Here is a 14652-nt window from a genome sequence, read left to right as displayed (position 1 = left end):
GGCTTTCACAATCTCTGTCCTGGGCTATTATAATGTTCCCCCACCTGATTTCCTTTCTTTTCTTTTCGTTTTTTTTTTAAGCATCACCCCTCTTTAATCTAGATATCCCAAACTGATATTCAGAAAGTACAAGTTTAAATATGGTGCTTTCCAGAACCAAGAGAACATTGAATAAAGTAACAACATTATGCGATGATCAACTGTGATGGACTTGGCTCTATTCAACAATGGGGTGATTCAAGGCAATTCCAATAGACTTGTGATGGAAAGTACATCTGAATCCAGAGAGAGAATTGTGAAGACTGAATATGGATCAGAGGGTACTATTTTCACCTTTTGTTATTGTTATTTGCCTTTTTTTTCTTTCTCATGTTTTTTCTCTTTTGATCTGATTTTTCTTGTGCAGCATGGCAAATATATAAATATGTTTAGAAGAAAAGCATATATTTAACTTATATAGAATTGCTTGCTATCTTGAGGAGGAGAGAGAAAAAAAATTTGGAATGCAAGATTTTGCAAAGATGTTGAAAATTATTTTTGAATATATTTGGAAAAATGCAATACTATCTAAAAAAAAACAAACAAATAAATAAATATGCCACTCTTCTACTCAAGAAACTTAATGACTCCCTATTACCTCTCTTCTATATTTAAAGATCATCACAACCTAGTTCCAGCCTACCTTTTTGAACATACCCTTTCATTTGCCCTTACACACTCAATTTTCTAGCTAAACCAGCCTGCCTTCTGTCACTGTTAGAGAATGTTCCATTTCCTACCTCATACATCTTTGTACAGACTAACCCCCCCCCCCCCCATACCTTAAAGGCAATATGATGCAGTGGATTGATAAAACACTGGACTCGGAGTCAGGAAGATCTGTGTTCAAATTTTCCTTGGACATTTCCTAGTTATATGACCATGAGTCTGTCCTTAAATTTTTTATGCCTTGGTTTCTTCAACTATAAAATGGGGGAGGGCAGGAGAAAAATGAGATGTGATGTTCTTTAAGATTCTAGGTCTAAAGCAATGATTCTGTAATCTGTAATACTCTCCTTCCTTACCGGTTAAAATCCCACCTTCTATAGGCTTAATTCTGGTGCCTTCACCCTGCTAATTACTTCCCACTTTCTTGTATAGAGTTTGTACATAACTGTTCCATTTTCCTCCCCATTAGACTGTGAGCTTCTTAAGAACAGAGATTGTCTGTTTCTTTGTATTCTTTGTATTCTCACTGCTTAGTACAAGTGCCTAGAATAAGTACTTCATAAATTTTTATTGACTGATTTATTTCTGTTTCTGAGACCCCTTAGTACATCAGATTTTTCCTGATCTATCTAATTGTTTGTATTCTGTACTCTCAAAATGAGCAAATGTTTATCTGAGCAAATGTTACATTTCTTTCTCTCTTCTCCCCATTCAAAATAAAGCTCCTTTTAAGGTAATTGCTATACATATGCTATATGTATGTACATGAATACCTCTGTATATACAGACATGTGCATATATGCATATTACACAAATACACACATAATGTGACTAGCACATTGCCTTGTACATAAAAAGTTAATAAATTCCTGTTAAACTTAATTTCCTAGAATGACCTCCTTCATCTTTTTTTTTAAAAATTTCTTTCCATCCTTTAAAAATCTACCCTCCACAAAGACCAACTAATTCTTCCTTGTAAAGATCTATTCCCTCAGACTTTACATAGAACTTTCTTTTATAACTCAAATTGTAAATATTATATATTATAGTTGTCTGGTACTCTTATTTGATTATAAGCTTCTTTAGAACCATGTCTTAACTAACTTCCTTTCTTTCTCATTACATAGAGAAAATATTTATTCACTAGTAGTAAATATATGGTTTAAGTTAGTTTTCTAATGATAGTGAGAGGTTTTCACAGATTTGATTATACTTTTTTCATCTGTTTCCCCTTAACCGACCACTTGCAGGATAATGGCTGATAGAGTTTAGGGGAACACTCACACATGTACATATATATGTTTATATATGTGTATGTATGTATATATAAGAGTACTAGCCCTCCCTTTCTCTGGTCGACTTTTTCTCAGGGCTCACTCCACAGTAGAGGTCACTGGCTCACAATGGGATCAAATTATGAATGTGGCCTCATTTATCCTGTATTCCTGGGTTAACTGATCAAGACATAAGATTTATCCTAGGATTTAAACATTTCTAATATAATACATCTTTCACCCGATTCTCTATGCCTTCCTCCACAGAGCGTAACATCTAGACCTAATGAGAGCAGAAAATTAGAAAATTTTCTTCTACTCTATCCCCAGACCTGCTTCTTGAAATATATCCATCCCTGATTCAGAGGAAGGGGTGTTTGCTAACTGGTTGCTTGTGAATGTTGGCCCACACGAATACATTAAAAGATACTGGAAGAGTATGAAGGAGGTATGGTACAGAATCATCAGTGACATGTCCTAGTAAGCCCTGAGTGTGTGCATTTATTTCCTACCTAATCTTCCACCCCACTATTCCTGCCAACTAATTGAGAGCTTTTATTAAACTGCTTTCTCTCATCTCTCCTCTCTACCGTGATGTGCTATTCATATCATTTGCAGCTCTAGATTTCTAATTTCTAATAAACTGGAATAACAACTGATGCTGCACCATTGGTGGTCTATCCCACATATCTTAGTGATGAAACACATGCTGTCAGGCTTTTTATTTTCCTGGAGATTTCAAAACTCAACTCCATCTGGTATTAAACCTCTTTATGTTTATTCTTCTTTTAAATGTGCTCTGTGACGAAATCAGAGCTTAGATTTTCTGAGCATGTGGTTATTTCTGGCTTCCCACTTATCTACCATTCCCATGATTTATGAGATCTAAGTGTTTCCATATTCTACAGAAAACTAACCCACGGTCTGTCATCATTGGCATTCTAAGCCTGGCACCAAGACTCAGCCAGTGTGGATGCTCAGGGTGCAGTATAAAGCTAAGAAAATGAGCTATGAAGTGAGTTCCATTCAGAAACCTGCAAATTTCCTTTGGACAATATTCTTCATAACCTTCTTCCAATATTTGTGAATTAAGGTACATTAAATTGAAAGTACTGAGTTTCATGGAACAGTTGAGCAAAGAGTTCCTCAGGTTTATTAATTTCCTTTAAAGCCGTCTTGGAAAGCATATTGATTCCAGGGTCAGAAAACATAGGTTCAATCCCAAATTTAATACTACTTCTGGGGCAGCTAGGTGGCACAGTGGCTAGAGCACCAGCCCTGAAGTCAGGAATTCCCGAGTTCGAGTTCAAATCTGGCTTTAGACATTCAAGACTTCCTACCCTGGGCAAGTCATTTAACTCCAATTGCCTCAGAAAAAAAAAAAATACTACCTCTGTCAGTGGCAAGGAATGGCCTCAGGCCTTCTTCAAATTCACTGTCATTCATATTGTGTCCTCCTCCAGTAGAATATAAACTAGAAAGTGATATAATACATTGGAAAAAACCTCTGGTTCCAAAGACAGAAGATATGGGTTCAAATTTTCTACTTTTGCAACCTTAAACAACTTCCCTGAGCCTCAGTTTCCTCATTTGTAAAAATGGTTTGCCACTTTTGCAACCTTAAACAACTTCCCTGAGCCTCAGTTTCCTCATTTGTAAAAATGGTTTGCCATTTTCTTCTCTAGCTCATTTTATGGATGATGAAATGGAGGCAAACATGGTTAAGTGACTTGCCCAGGATCACATGGCTAGTAAGTGTAGGAGGCTGGATTTAAACCCCTGACAATAAATCTTTCTGATTCCAATCCCAATGCTTTATCTATTGCACACGTCTCTAGGTCTATGTTCTTCTTGATGATGACTGAATGAAAGATCCCAAGTCACTTAATCTCTTTGAGCCTTAGTGTCTACATCTGTAAAATGGGGTTAGTAATGCCCTCATTCTGCGTTGTTGTGGGAAAGTTCTTTTTACAAATCTCAAAGTTTACTAATAATATATGAGGTTTTATATATTTAAAAAATAATTCTGGATAACAATCCATAACATTAACATATTCAATGATCCTGAAATCAATTCCATAGACAACTCAGTAGTTTTAATTAGTTATATGTCATTTTAATATATGGTATATCAGGATGTTCAGCTCCATCATTTAGAAGCAATTAGCATGCTTCCTTTTAAAAAAAATAGCTTTTTATTTTCAAAACATATGCAAAGATAGTTTTCAACATTTACCCTTGGAAAACCTTGTGTTCCAAATTTTTTCTCCCTGCCTTCCTCCAACCCTCTCCCCTAGAGAGCAAGTAATCCAATATATGTTAAACATGTGCAATTCCTCTCTATATATTTCAATAATTATCATAGCATGATTCTTTATATCATATCATATATGATTTAGTACTACACTAAGGCCCAAAATATGTGCCAATTTTTAAGTCTCAAAGTTGAGTAAACTACTTTGGAAAATAGTGATTTTGTCATTACTGGAGAAATTTAAGCAAAGTCTGTAAAGCCACTTGCTGAGAATGTTCCTTCTCATACATGGTCAGTTCTAATTCTGAAATTCTATGATCTTCTAATTTATTATCTGTAAGAGATGCATGGGGAAATAGAACTTAAACTTAGTTGTTAAAGTTCTTAAAGGTAGAAATTGTAGAGAAGCAAATTTTGGCTGAGTAAAGCATGTCTAAAAAAGATGTCTAGAAATTTTCCTAAAAAAATTCAATAATAAAAAGATATTGTAAATTTGGGGTATATGTCAGAGGAGCACCATAATAAAGAAAAAAATATTTTAATCTGCTTTGTCAAAGTGAGTTCCTATTACCAGAAGTCTTAAAACAAGTTGAAATACCAATGGTCAGGAATGATGTAGAATGTATAGAATATAAGCTCCTTTTGAACCATTTCATTTATATCTTTGTATATTCCATGCCTAGTATAGGATCTGACATATAGAAGTTATTTAATAAATGAACATTAATAAATTGATTGATTGATGATCTAAGGCAATTTCCTATAGAAGTTGAAAGATTGGAATAAATCACCTTTAAAGTCTCTTACAAGCCTAAGATACTGTAATTCTGCATCTCTGTAGTTCGATGACTCCAGCCAGAGCAAGTCAGAATTGATTTAAAGGTCTGGGCAACTGGACACTCTGAAAGGATCAAGTCCCATCTGCATTAAAAAGGTAGTGCCTTCACTCCCTCTCTCTTCCTGACTAATTTTGAAGCTGATTTGAGCATTTTGTTTAAAGCCTTCCTAGTGCAATTTTTTTGTTGTTTAAAACATTCTGAGCAGAAGGGAATGTCTCAGTAATCAAACACATGTGTTGATTTCTACTTCTCTGACAATTTTCTTTCTATTGTCTGATGCTATAAAATATGTCTCTCATTTAGTGTTCATTGGCTGCTGTTTTTCAAGGACAGTTTTAATGTGAACTAGTAGGTGACTTGAGATGTTAAAAGTTCATCCCTGCTCAGTAGCTTTTGACATGGCTGAGATGTCTTACACATATCAGTGCATAGTGAGCTCTGCCCTGTGCTTTGTTCATCATTTATGTTTACAAGCACTAGATTACTCTCTAAGGTTATCCTTAGGGTTCACGTATATATAAATTGGAGGATTGAAATGATCTTTCCTGGTGGGTGCCTTTGTTGCAGTTTTCAAGAGGGTATTTTTTTCTTCTCATCACCATATAAAACCTTTGTTTCTTTTCTGCTTTCAAATTATTGTTTAGCATAAATCCATTTTCTCACAGATGTTCCTCTTTCTAGGATTTTCCAAAATGGCAATATCATGTCAGTGGCAATACTTACCACGAAGGAGCAATGAGTGTTTTTGTTTCTATGAGAGGCAAAGTGGCATAGTGAATAAAAGGTCAGCCCTGGAGTCAACACCTGAGTCTAAATCTTGTCTTTGAGCCTGTGTAACAATGGTCAAGTCACTTAACCTCTCTCCAGGTAGCCAAGTTATTCCAGGTAATTCTTTAATATTTTAAATTACAGACAAGTTACTAATCTATATAAGTAGGAGGAATTTCTACAATGGTGTTAACACCCCACAGAGATGAAATCAGAAATCCAGACCAACAGTAAAAGAAAAATCTGTTCTTCATTGCCTCTGTCTTTGGCAATATTTGGGTTAATGCCTGATCTCAGTGATCACCGGATTGCTATAACTGTGTGTCTGACTAAAGGATAAGAACAGTGTTCATGCTAGAGAAAGAATCTTTCACTTCCTAGGATCATTAATCTGGAATGTGAAGAAGGAGATGGGGAAATTCCTCTTGGGCTCTTTGGACAGGACTAAAGATTGCCATCATGTGCTGAAAGGGAAAATTCCCTTATCTTACATTTGTTGGAGTGAGAAAATCAGAGGCTCAACTAAATGAGGGCCACTGAAAAAAACCTGGAGACAGTAACCACTGGAATAACAAAGAGTAAGAGAAAGAGGGAATAAGCATTTATTAAGCACCTACTACATACCAAACAATGCACTTTACAATTATTATCTCATTTTACCATCACAACATCTCTGGAAGGTAGGTGTTATTATTATTATCACCATTTAATATTTGAAGAAACCAAGGCATACAGAAGTTAAGCAACTTGCCAAGACTCATACAGCTAGTAAATGTTGGAGGCCAGATTTGAAGTTGGGAGTTCCTGACTTTTTCTACTGTGCTACTAACCATTAAATTCAGTCTGCCTGTAGAGCAGACAACCTTTAAGAAAAACCACCAGAAATACATTGAATTCCTCTACCATTCCAAAACAGTGGACCTGGACCCACTCAGAGATTTTTACTGTGAGTAGAAAAAGGTGTCAGGGCTTTTAAGCAGCTGTAAGGGGAGTTGGTATGGTCAGAGCTTGCCTGCCAGATGGAGAAGTTGCTGCTTAGTTTTAAGAGAACTCTATAGTTTGAGAGGGGCAATGCCCATGTTGGGCACATTGGTATTATTTAATTGGTCTCATGTCTAAGATGGAAGCAACTATGTGGGAGATGCTTGGGACATGCCTCCAGAAGATGCTCTGTGTTCCTCTACCAAAGGATGGAAAAAATTTCTTTCCATTAGCTGTGCAACTGGAAGGGTCTATGTCTTTAAAATTACTGGATAGGGACAGTCTTTTTTTCTGATTATGTCCAAGAAATGAAGGTCTCCTTCATCCTGTTCCCCTCAACTCTTTATAGACCTTGAAACTTCAAGAAATAAATCTGGAATTTTGGTCTGCTTCAGTTGTCCCATTTAGTCATTGTTGTTCCATTGTTTCAGTCTTGTCTGACTGTGATCTCATTTGGAGTTTGTTGTCAAAAATACTGGAGTGGTTTGATATTTCTTTCTCCAGCTCACTTTACAGATGAGGAAACTGAGGCAAACAGAGTTAAGTGACTTGCTCAGGGTCACACAGATAATACATGTTTTGAGGCCAGATTTGAACTCAAGAAGATGAGTCTTCCTTGCACCACTTTGCTGCCCTTTTAATTGACAGTACTTGGTACTTATTAGGTTTCAGAGATGGTCACAGCACCTCTCGAACTGCAACATAAAAAATTAGTTCAACTTAGGGCTAAAAGGAAACGTGGAAATCATCAATTCATACCCCTTTATTTCCCAGTCATGGAAATTGATGACCTGAAAAGTTGTGATTTGTCTAAATTTATATGAATAGGAAGAAGCAGGCAGTATTTAAATCTACGCTCTATGACTTCCAACCTCAAATTCATTCTATCACACTGCTCTCACTTCTCATCTTAGTTGGTAATGTAACTAACTAGCTTGCTGTGATCTTTAGAGAAAAATGTGGTACTAAAAATGAGAAAAGTTTTGTGCAATTAACCAAGAAAGAGTAATCACTATAATGAGCTTCCTCTCCCCACTACTGGCAATAGCAGATGGCTTATTACTATGTTTTCTCAATGGTTCAGTTTTATATGCATTTGTATCATAGTGTTTACCTTCAGCACCTCCAATTTTATAGCCACCAACCCCCCAACTCTACTCTCCAGGAGATATTAATGGAAGGGGCAATGCTAGGCATTTATTAGGAAGCATATATTTGATGATTTTTCCCCAAGCTTCATCCTGCTGTTGATGAAATTGGCATGTTTTCTTCCTCTCTCAGTTTCTCCCTTTTGGGTACAATGTGGTAATAATTCAAATATTTCTACCAGCATGTGATTAACAGAAAGAGCTGTCACTGGGTTCTAGATCCAACTAATTACTTTTTAGCAGTGTAGTAATTTACTTTTCAAACTCAGTTTTATTGTCAGCAAAATGGAGATATCTCTTCCTTACTCCACAGAGTTGTTGAGAGAATCTGAGAAGAAAATGTATGTGAAAACATTTCATAATCCATGAAGTGCTCTGCAAACACAAGACTATATTATTACTTAGCATTTATAGAGTATCACCAGAGATAATATAAATCCTAACTAAATCATTGGCCACTCCAAAATCTCAAATAATCAAAATTAGATAAACTTAGAACAGAGAACAGCCTACTGACTTACCTGCCCTCTATCCCACCTTCTCAACATCTTAGCAGGCACTATGGTTGACTTAGTAAAAGTTCCTGGTATTGCAGAAATAGTACCCAGCAGGAAATAGCTTCTATAAATACATTTTGTTTTACATTTTCCTCACCAACATTGCTTCTCAGTAATGCCATGAATATATTTTAACACCCCACCCACTCCTTCCCACCCCCCCACCCTCGCTAAGCCTTGTAATAACTAAGTCTATCACCTATTTATACATTATTTCTCTGAAAGTAATTGTCCTAGGTAACATTATTTTACCTAAGTTTTTAAATAGCCAGTTAATGACTTTAGGAGGAGTTTGCTAATATAGGGATAGATTTCAAAAACTCCTTCTAGCAAAATTGTCAGGGTAGTTGAGTGAATAGAGTACTAGACTCAGATCAGAAAGGCCAGGATTCTACTTCTGACACTTGCTGATTGGATGACTAGAGGTCATTTAACTTCTCTTAGCCTCCATATCATTGTCTATAAAATGGGGATTGTCCTAGCTGTAGTATTTGCCTCCTAGAATGTTGTGAGCTTATGTATGTAAAGCTTTGCAAACTATGAAGTATTATTTAAAGATAAGTTATCATTAATTGAGTAAAACTACCTAACAGAGCACCCGCCTATGATAGTTGATACAACAGTAGTGAATTGATCCTTAATTTCTGACATTATGAAATGGGGTAGCACTCCTGGCTCTTGGTTGCTTGCTGGGAAAGACCATAATTGGTGACAGGAAATAGGATTGCAATCACACCATAATTAATATGGGGCTCAAAGTCCATAAAGCCAATGACAACTAGTAAAAGAGGTATAGCTCAGGGATGGGAGAATGGGATTAGTGAAAGAAGACAGGAGATGTAAGATAGAACATGGTGAGATGCAAGGAGGTAGAGACTATCACTCATGTAACCATAAATTGGAGTTGGGAGCATGGACTCAATGGAGAAGTTTCCAGGAGATGGAGTGGGAGTGAGGGTGGGGGATAAAGGTTTGGGACTGGAGGAGATGGGGGAAGTGGGTGAAAGAGTAGATGGATGATAGAAGTTTGAAGTCATAGGATTTGGGGGGAAATAGATCAATTCCTATCTGTGCCATGTTGGGATTACTTCATTAACATATCTAAATCATCTTAAAGTTATCAGCACCTTTTCCATGTTGTGCTGGTCTGGAGCTTTAGAAGTCTAGATTTTGTCTAGAGTTAAATATCACAGGACCAGAAACCTTAAACAGTGCCTAGATGGTTTTCCTTGATTCAGCATATATAACCAGGGTGTATATGATACAATTTGTCAATTATGCTCCTTTGATATTTGGGACTCTTTGTACTCGACTTCTAGGCTACCCTTTTTTCTTATTTTCTGTTTATTCTAATAATTAAAATCATTAATTAATTAATCTGTTATTTTAAAATTAATTTAATTTTCTGGGTTAATTAAAATTGCCTTAATTAAATTCCCTGGATACCCTTAAAACTTATTTACTATGATGACTAGAAGGGGTCATGATGGTCAGGGAGACTAGAACAAGATACTTTTTTTTACACATCTGATAGATAAGAGTATCAGTCAAGAGGAAGGAGGTGAGGATTTCCAGATCTATGATAGCCTATCTCAAGAAAAGGTAACCTCCAAACCCAGAGATTTCTCTGGATTACCATGGAAAGATATGAACCAGGTAACCTGGCAACTACAGGGCTTCCTGCTGATGAGGTTACTTGGTTAATATCAATAATGTGTTAGCAAAAATCTAGAGCTGAAAATGACATTTTTTCCATTGTTATTCAGTTATGTCTAACTCTGAACTCATTTAGGTCTTTTTTTGGCAAAGATACTAGAGTGGTTTACTATTTCTTCCTCTGGCTCATTTTATAGATGAGGAAAGTGAGGCAAACAGTATTAAGTGGCTTGCACAGAGTCACAGTTAGTAAGGGTCTAAGACCATGTTTGAACTCAGGAAGATGAGTCTTCTTGACTGCAGAACTGGCATTTTATCCACTGTGACACCTTACTGACCCAAAATAAAGTATTAGAGTTTATCTAATCTAACTCCTTCATTTTACAGATGAGAGACTGGAATTCCAAAGTGTTGCCTTCTCCAAGAACACACAGTTAATTGGTCACTGAGCCTTTATTTGAAGCTGTTTCTGTAAAATTCAGTATTCTTATTCATAGACAATCTGAGAGGATATAGACAAAAAATATTCTTCCATTAGGTTTATAGGAAGTATTTGGTCATTTCCTTTTGAATATAAAAGAGAGGATCAAATCAATTTTCTGACCATAATTACACTTAATCTCTAGGGTTAGGACAATGAGCCAAAAAGAAAAAGAAAATTTTGGGCAAGGAATTTATTTTGATTGGAATCAGTTCATGTGAGCCCCACACATGGGAAACTGACTTTTAATTACTGTAGTCCTGTTCTGCATAGGCCCATATCTTTAATGACCTACTAAACATTTGCATTTGGGTTTCTCACTGTGATCTTAACCTTAATATGCCTAAAACCAACTACACTTTTTTTTCCTACCCCTAGACTATTTCCAGATTTCCTATTTATCCTACTGTTAGTACCAATCCTTAGTTCTCACAGACGGGGAACCTAGGAAGGAATCTGTTCTTCTACTTCAGTCCCTATATTTAATCCAGTACTAAATTCTGTGATTTCTTCCTTTGAAATCTCTATCAGATTCACCCTTTATCACCCTTTATCCTTCAATTCCATTCACCTGGCTAGTGTGAAATGGTGAATTATCTGGGGCCCAGGTCCAAGCCTTTGAGTACCTGAACAATTGGATGAGATGTTTCCTTTCTAATGATTACTCATGTGGCTCCTACAAACTACAAGCTCTCTTCTCTGCCACTTGCATTTTTGTTTTTCTTCCCTTCTGAATCCAATTCTTCTTGTGCAACAAGAGAACTGTTCAGTTCTGCACACATATATTTTATCTAGGATATACTATAATATATTTAACATGTATGAGTGCTTGCCATCTAGGGGAGGGGGTGGAGGGAGGAAAGGGAAAAGTCGGAACAGAGTGAGTGCAAGGGATAATGTTGTAAAAAATTACCATGCATATGTACTGTCAATAAAAAGTTATAATAAAAAAATAAAAATAAGGAAATTAGGTTAGACAATTTCTAAAGCAAAGATTCTTAGCCTTTTTGTGCATGTATGTTATAGACTTTTTTTGGCAATCTGATAAAATTAATGGATCCCTTTTCAGGATAATGTTTTTAAATCCATAAAATTTAATACAATGGACTTCAAAAGAAAAAAAAAAACCTCTCTTCTCTTTTTGTCTGTTTCTGTCTCTTTGTCTCTCTCTCTCCTGGTAGAATTCCCTTATGCAAACTAATCCCATCTCTGTATTGTTGCCTGTTACTCAATTAATAAGCTTTTATTAAGTACTAACTATGTGCCAGGCAATTCACTAAACTCTGGAGATACAAATACAAATGAAAAAACAGTTCCTACACTCAATAAGCTTACATTCTAATGGGGAAAGTATAAAAGAATGTTAAGGAGTCCCTTGACCTTCTCTTTTTGAGTTGCTATATTTTCCAGAAACATTGTACCTAGAGTATGCAAGAGGCCCTGATCATGTCAATGATAAATGACAGTCTAGCTATGTTGGACGGGAAACTGCTTGTGCAGTCTTGTAGATAAGTAGACCATCCTATCTTAATAGTCTACTAGTAACCAAAGGAAAAGACTGTAGCTATTTGCCATCACTTTGCTTCTCCCCTTTAGAAGATTTGTCCCTTTCCTATCTTTACTACAACTTTCTCCCTCCCATGTCATATTCCTTCAAAGTGAAGATTTGTGTTTTCTCATACTTCCTTTTTCCTAATAGAACAAATATGCAAACTTCTGTATGGATTGTGAATTCTGGGTTTCACATGCACGTTCATTTTTCTTGTAATAAACCTAGTTTTTGTTTAAGTTTCATGAAGTCCTAGTTGCTTATTGGTAGAAGACAACACACAAAAGGAAGCTCACAAGGATGGAAAAATGGAGAGGAGGAAGGTACTCAGCTGAGGGGCATGATGTAAGAGTCGGGATTGCATCTTAGTGAAAAATGAAAAGATGGTTGTCTTGTGTACCATTTATAAATGGTTATGGGAGGAACCATTGTGAGGGAGGGGGGTCACAGGAGCTACAGATACTTCTATGGTTCAAATTCTAGGACTCGGATCTTCCAGGATAGAAAAAAAAATTGTCTGGAACTTCCTTTAAAAAAAATTTGGTTTGACCCAAGACAATTTCAAAGGATTAATGATGAAGCATATTGCCCATTTCCAGAGAAAGAATTGATACTGATTGAATACAGACTGAAGTATGCAGTTTTTCACTTATTTTTTTCTTTTATTCAAATCTCATTGTACAAAATGACTAGTATGGAAATGTTTTATATAATTGCACATGTATAACCTATATCTGATTGCTTACAGCCTCAGGAAGTAGGGGTGGTGGGGAACAGGAGAATGAGAGAAAGGGAAGGATGGAATTTGGAACTCAAAACTTTAAATAAAATGTTAAAGAAAAAAAATGATTATATGAATCTTACGCACCTTTCAAAGCTCAGTTTAAAGCTTACCTCTACAAAGAAGATTTCTACAATTATCCCAGGCCATAACTCCCAGCCATCAATAAACACTTATTAAAGAGCTAATAGACAGAAAAGATTTACAAAACCAAAAATAGAGTTTAGCTCACTTCTTTCTCTGTTCTTTCCATCAGGACAATGATTGTTAGTTTGGATTTGTTTGAATTTCAAGGAACCACAGAATTTCACTATGTAGTTTTGGGAATAAAAAAATAGAAAGTGAAGTCATTTCATAAGTCATGCCAATTCTCTTTTATCTTTAGGTAAACTACCTCATTCAGGACTATTATACCATATCAATCTGTGGGGTCAACATTTCTCTTTGTAACTTCTTTGGAAAGTTTTATTAATATGTTTTGTTTGTATGTTACAATCATTTCTCAGTATTCCCCTCTCCCCCTAGAACTACTCCTTGTGATTAAAAAAAAAAAAAAAAAAAAAAAAAAAAAGGTAAGAGAAATCTATCAGTAAAATGACTCGTCTGACAAACAGCACATATAATAATCCCTGTCTGTAGTTCCCCACCTATCTCTTTTTAAGAGACTTATATTCCATGGGGTCAAGAGCAACCATTGCAATTAATTTTAGTTAAGCTGTCTATTATTTTCTTTTTTTTTTTTAAATTTAATAGCCTTTTATTTACAGGATATATACATGGGTAACTTTACAGCATTAACAATTGCCAAACCTCTTGTTCCAATTTTTCACCTCTTACCCTCCCCCACCCCCTCCCCTAGATGGCAGGATGACCAGTAGATGTTAAATATATTAAAATATAAATTAGATACACAATAAGTATACCTGACCAAAACGTTATTTTATTATTTTCATTATAATTATTATAGTTATTAACTATATTCTCTTGGTTCTACTTACTTTACTCTCAGTTCATTTGTATGTCTTTTCATGTTTCTTTTAATTCTTTATATATAAGGAATATTTAGAATACTCAGTACCGTATGATATCACAGCAGCTTTGGGACTCAGAGTTCAGTATCTTCTGCCCCTCTGACTGGAGAGTGAGAATATAGAACAAAGAACTCATAAAACTTCCATATAAAGAGACTCCTAGACTTCTCACCATCTGCACTCCTTGGACTGGACTCTACATGATTCTTGTCAGGTACGCCTCCTCACCCCCATTTTTCAGCTTCCCATTTGTGTGTTGTCTTTTCCTATTAGATTGTAAGCTCCTTGAACATATGGATTGTCTTTTTTGTTAGTTGTAATTCTAGAGCTGAACCCAGTGGCTGGTACTTAGTTGGTGCTTAAGAAATTGACTTACTGATGTTTTTGACTAACTGATATTTATAATTTCTTACAGTAGAATTGTTTCTTCATATTTATATGCCTTGATTTGCTCAGCCACTTCTCAATTAATAGGCATTTAGTTTGTTTCCAATTATTTGTTATCACACACACTATTTATCTATCCTAAAACTACAATAATGATATTTAAGTTAGATAGATAAAGGATTCCACAGTTCCCACGAAGTTGAAGTGTAAAATGTAACACAATCATTCATCTGGTTTT

At 35.7% G+C, this 14652-nt stretch overlaps 1 long non-coding RNA gene across 2 annotated transcripts; it reads left to right on the top strand.

The window, feature by feature from the left end:
- The first annotated feature begins 285 nt into the window (after positions 1 to 285).
- LOC116420651 lies at positions 286 to 14117 on the top strand. 2 transcript variants are annotated; one of them, XR_004231037.1, is made up of 4 exons: positions 286 to 320; positions 5078 to 5170; positions 5757 to 5960; positions 14053 to 14117. It is a non-coding gene; the product is annotated as an uncharacterized LOC116420651 (long non-coding RNA). The 2 variants fall into 2 exon arrangements; XR_004231038.1 differs by lacking the exon at positions 286 to 320 and adding an exon at positions 1894 to 2430.
- The last annotated feature ends 535 nt before the right edge of the window (positions 14118 to 14652 follow it).

This window comes from Sarcophilus harrisii, chromosome 1 (genome assembly GCF_902635505.1).
Source record: "Sarcophilus harrisii chromosome 1, mSarHar1.11, whole genome shotgun sequence".
Taxonomy (NCBI): Eukaryota; Metazoa; Chordata; class Mammalia; order Dasyuromorphia; family Dasyuridae; genus Sarcophilus; species Sarcophilus harrisii.
This window is presented reverse-complemented; position numbering and strand designations above follow the sequence as displayed.